This window comes from Oncorhynchus keta, chromosome 31, assembly GCF_023373465.1.
Source record: "Oncorhynchus keta strain PuntledgeMale-10-30-2019 chromosome 31, Oket_V2, whole genome shotgun sequence".
NCBI classification, from domain to species: Eukaryota; Metazoa; Chordata; class Actinopteri; order Salmoniformes; family Salmonidae; genus Oncorhynchus; species Oncorhynchus keta.
In genome coordinates, this window is record NC_068451.1 from 4,461,568 (window position 1) to 4,466,907 (window position 5,340).

Sequence of the window (5,340 nt, forward strand, 5' to 3'; positions counted from 1 at the left end):
TCTTGGAAAGAGAAGAAAAATCGGACACAACCAAATGCTGTTTTGTTTCCTCTGTGGACCCATGGGCAAGGATGGCATAGTGCCATAGTGACGTTCCTATAGCTTTCCATTCTCCTATTTTTCCCCATTTGATTTAGATTGTGATGAAATGGTTTTGTGCATTCCTCAGGACACTGATCCCTTAATAACACACGGCAGAATGGAGCAGCCAAGTTGGTGATGTTTACACTGACTGAACTGAACTCACTTAGCTAACCCTCCGTTTGCAGCTAACTTGACAAGCTCAAGACGGTGTGTGTGTGTGTGTGTGTGTGCGTGTGCGTGTGTGTGTTCTATCCTCTCGAGCACCACTATGATGAGTCCAGTATGAGTGGCTGTATTGAAGTGACCACTACACGATCTGACTCCGAGGCTGTTTGGCCGGTCATTAAAGAGAGAGAACACGAGAGAGAGTGAGAGAGGGAAGGAGAGAGGGCTAATGACAGTGTGAGAGGAGGTGCCTGCTTTGCTGCTCATTAAAAAGAGTCTGTGCTTTAAATGGGGGGTATAAACGAGCGTGCGGTTTTCGTTCAATTATTGGGAGGAGAAGAAGAGGCCGTTTTCTGATCCCTCTGATCCGAGCGCAGTCCTCCTCCCACACCCACACCTCCAACCTCAAATTAGACCCACTTACTGAAACCTCTTAGCAGGAATAAAGTGGTCGGACTGTGGTTCAAGTTGCCCTTACTCTCTTTTCTACTTCAGAGTACACTCCTAAAAGCTAGTCCTCACAGCAGTAGGTTTTTTGGGGGGTTGAGAGGTCAGGCGTCTAGAGCTTTCAGGGAGCATTGCTGGAGACAGTGTTTTGTTTCTGATGGCTGCGGAGCCGTCGCAGGGTTGGTGTGTGTGTGTGTGTGTGTGTGTGCGTGTGTGTGTTTTGCCCCTCCTTGATTACCTCTGCGTATTAGACTCCCTTTAGACGCTTTGCATACTACCTCCTTTGCAATAAAAGCTTGTTTTGGTTTTTGTACAGCCAGGTATGAAGTGAGGACCAAAGCCATGCTTGTATACTGTATATACGATATAAGGAGAGGCTTCACTGTAACCACATGTGTGATGTTTTTCTCAAAGTTGCATTCACCCTCATAAAACGCCTCCTGGATTCATAGCCATGCCTATGACTATTGGATTACCTGTTTGTTAGGGCAGACACCAAAAAAAAACACTTTTTGCAACGGAAAACAAAAATGAGCATTTCTGATTGGACAAATCCAGAAGGGCCCTCCCCGTTTCAGTCCACCTTCTTCCGTTGGGTGCCTAATGAACACCACCCAGGTGAGGTGAAGCTCTTAATAAGTTAGTAATTCTTGTTTTGGTGGGATGGGATGTCAACATGTTTGTTCAGACAAGCAAGACTATTGGTCAGACAGTCTTTTTGAGCAAGCGTTGTGTACACGCAAGGCCACGCGCACTGTACAAGACACTGCAAATGGCAAAGTGTGAGACAGATAGAAGTGAATTATCAGCTGTTTAGAACTAAAAGAACGACAAAAAATTGGGTGGGGATTCAAAGATATGGAATTATTGTCATGGGATATAATACTGTCTACTTTGAGACCTCGGTAGTAGTTTTTACATGAACACAAGATGAAACCATTTCTGTGTCAGTTACTTTATATGGTTGGTTGAATATGCATACAACAGTGTGCTTGCGTATACCTACACATACTGTACGTGTATATTAAAGATGAGAATAGTCAAATACTTGAAACGGATAATATAGCCTATCAAGTAGTGTCCTTCATAATTAGTGCCCTTAAATACTGTTGTACAGAATGACCCTTTAAGATGTACTCCTAAAATACACATTTGTACTCCTAAGTGTGACTTAGCAGATATGAGCAGACCACCGCGGGAGTGAGAGAGTGAGCATTTGTGCGTGTGTGTGTATGTAAAGTGTGTGTGTCTGTATTATAATCTTACCGAACCCGTTACAGCGTTAGATACCAAATGGCATTTCCGGTGCACTTAGTTAGGTTAGTGCTTTAACCCGTTATAACTGTCTTCTGTCTTGTTCTATTATTATAGACATCCATGATTCATTTAATATCATTTGCTATGTGTGTTGTTTTTGTTTAGGCGTTTGTTTATTTGATTACACTGCTCAGTTCAGTTTTCGAATGGAGAACGATAGGCGCATAAATATGTTTCATAAAGAGCGTGTTTTTATTAGTTTCTCTCTCTTTGCTAAAAAAAATAAAAAGTAGAATTTCTTCTGTAGATAGCCATGGTTACCCTCCCGAAGAACGTGGTGGAAGTCATTATTTCTATTTGGTTGGGGTTTTAACAATGTCTCCAAGTTGTGTGTGTGTGTTTGCTTTTTATTTGTAATTAACTACATTGTAATTGTTCCGTAGATGACATTATTTGGAAAGTATTTGGTTGACATCCGTATTTATTAGTTACAATGATCAGAGCAGAAGCAGACAAGGACTCGTTTTATTTGATTATTTTCAAATGTGTTTTTATACTTTGTTTTCACTGTCCCCGATGTGAAAGCTCTACCTCGTCTGAGACCTTCTCGGTTCTGTTAAAGTTGTGTACATCGGTTGCAGAAAATGTAAAGTCATCATGTCCACATTAAATACACAAATATGGCACCATTCAACCGGTTTCATCAGTCTCCCCTTGCTTGCATGTGATAGAATGAGCAGCATCCTGTTGGGATCTGATGGAATACTGTCGGCTCCTGATGCAGTAGGGGAGGGTGGGGTAAGTTGTGCTATTTTTTTGTTGTTGTTGAATATTCAGGATCACTCCGTCAAGGGAAATATAGTATTCTTTCTAACAAAGATATCTACATATATTTCAGGATGTTGTGTGTCTCTGGAAATAATCTGAATTCATGTTACCATTACAGTTTTGAAAATATAGCTCGTCCAATAAAGTGGTCTCTTGGCACAATTGACTTAAGTTAAAGGTACCTACACATTTTTAGACTGAATGAAATATTCCCGCTACCTTTTTAAAACCATGTCTATGTTAATTTCCCAAATTCAATTCAACATCACTTTTTTTGTCTTTTAATCATTTAAAGCATATTTTAATTTTAACACAGGCTTAACACCTAACAGACACTTTTTTAAAAAACACTTTGAACATCGTTCCAGTGACAATTCCTTGCATTACACCTGGCGGGAAAAACACTTCAATTTGCTCAACTTGCCATTGGCTCAACTTAGCCCAAGGCAAACATTTTGGGGCGGCAGGTAGCCTAGTGGTTAGGCTACCTGCCGAGGCAGTTTACCCACTGTTTCTAGGCCGTCATTGTAAATACAAATTTGTTCTTAACTGACTAAAAACATTTGGACTATATTAGCCCACGCAGCTACAAGGATGCACTTTCATGCTAGATTTAGGACCTCATACTGAAGCTTATAGAGACTCTAAAATGATCTTTGGTTTAGTTACAAGCATCATGAAACCTCTAACACAATCAATTCATTTCACATAGTGAAAATAGTTTTTTTGGACCTTGGACTTGTTTACCACTTTTTCCATGTGGTTGCTTCCTTTACCAATTCCATGAAATACATTATTACCTCTAACCACAATTGTTGGTCAAATCATACATTTTTTGTATGGTTTCTTAGAAACAAGGGCTGCTCAACTTACCCCTTGAGCTCAATTTATCCCACTCTCCCCCTACAGGTCCAGAGAAGTACTGGGTCATGTTCATTAGGCACCAAATGGAAGAAAATAGGGAAGGACTAACTGAACTTGTCCAATAACAAACACTTGTTTGTGTTTACTGTTGCATAAGGTTCTAAAACATTTTTTGTTGTTGTTTAGTGCCTTGATGAACACGACCTTGTTCTACACTATTCTACTATCCTTATAATTCAGAGATCTGACTTTCAACTTGTAGTAACATGCCATTTTCATTAGGCATAAACCATTTTCAGATGCAAGTATGGTAGACCAGGAGGGACAAAAATAGATTTTTAGGGGTTGACCATCATTTATTATGAACCACGTGACACTTGAAATGAGATGCTTACTGACACCTATGATTAAAGGCCCAGTCCAGTCAAAATTCATTTTCCCTGTGTTTTGTAACATATTGTATAACAGGTGATGAAACTAACTAAAAGTGTGAAAAAAATGTTGATCAGTGTTATTTCTTGATAGTTCCTGTTTGAAAATTAAATCTACTCAGGACCTTCTAATCAGCAGGTTTGCTTGGGCGGAAGTTTCCGATTGCCAGGGGACATCACCAGGTGGTAAATTGGTGTTTCAAACTTCTCTGCTAGTTACAGCTAGTTTTCCCCTGCCCACTCAGACCACTCCCAGAATTGTTTGGGGGCTAAAAAGCTATTTTTGGCAATTCTAATCAAAAACGAATACAGTAGAGGTACTTAATACCCATAAATGATTTGATTTAAAATATGGCTACAATGGGCCTTTAATGTGGAAAAATAGCTTGAGCTTGTTTCTATTTCTGATGCTCCGCCTAGTTAGGGCCAAAGTCCACTTGAGGCAATGTTCAAAAATTGGACTCCCAGTCTCCCACCCACCTTTTGCAGAGACACACTGACTGCCTAGGACTTGACAGTACTGCTGCTCACTTTACCAGTCCTTTTCATGTACTAGCCTGTGACTGTGTGCTTTGAGACCTGACTGACAGAAGGACTGACTGGCTGAGTGGTGAGTGACAGGTTTTCCCGGAGAACATGGCACATGACGTTAATGCCAGCGAGGCCTGCAGGCCGGTGGACAGACAGAGAGACAGCAGCTGCCTGTCACTCTCCCCCTCATCAGTCACTGAGAGCGGCCGCCCAACATGACGGCCATGCAGGCAGCACTCACTGAGAAACCTGTTCCCTGACATCTCTGCTTTCTGTCTTACTGACGGGGAGGAGAGAGAGAGAGAGAGAGAGAGATCAACCTTCAGGCAGCAGACTCCATTTTGATGACTGATATGATGTATGACTGATATTATATATGATGTGTGCCTTCTGAATAGATTTATCAATTTGAACTTGAATAAACTTGTGAAATGCAGTTTTTGCAGTTTAGAGTACTTCAGGGATCATCAACTAGATTCAGCCGCTGGGAGATTTTCCCTTGAGTGGATAGTCGGGGGGCCGAAACATCATTACAAATCATTTGTAGACTGAAGATTGACCTCAAGAAGCCCAAACATATATTGTTTGACCAGAACATAATCATTTCAAACCTTGCTTACATTGTTTACGATCACGTGTCTATATTATGTGTTAAAAAATGTAAGGTCTTTTATGTCCAACCATGAAAAATACATAAAAACTTGAGGGGTCAAATAAAACCCCCTGTGGTTAA

At 40.8% G+C, this 5,340-nt stretch overlaps 1 protein-coding gene across 3 annotated transcripts in view; it reads left to right on the forward strand.

Moving 5' to 3' along the window:
• The window catches only part of LOC118364230 (zinc finger protein 516-like), a 67,988-nt gene extending 65,045 nt beyond the window's left edge, over positions 1-2,943 (forward strand). For all 3 annotated transcript variants that reach the window (XM_052489338.1, XM_035745587.2, XM_052489337.1), the window contains one exon: positions 1-2,943. This exon is cut by the window's left edge and continues 407 nt beyond it. The gene's annotated coding sequence lies outside the window, so the exon portion shown is untranslated.
• The last annotated feature ends 2,397 nt before the right edge of the window (positions 2,944-5,340 follow it).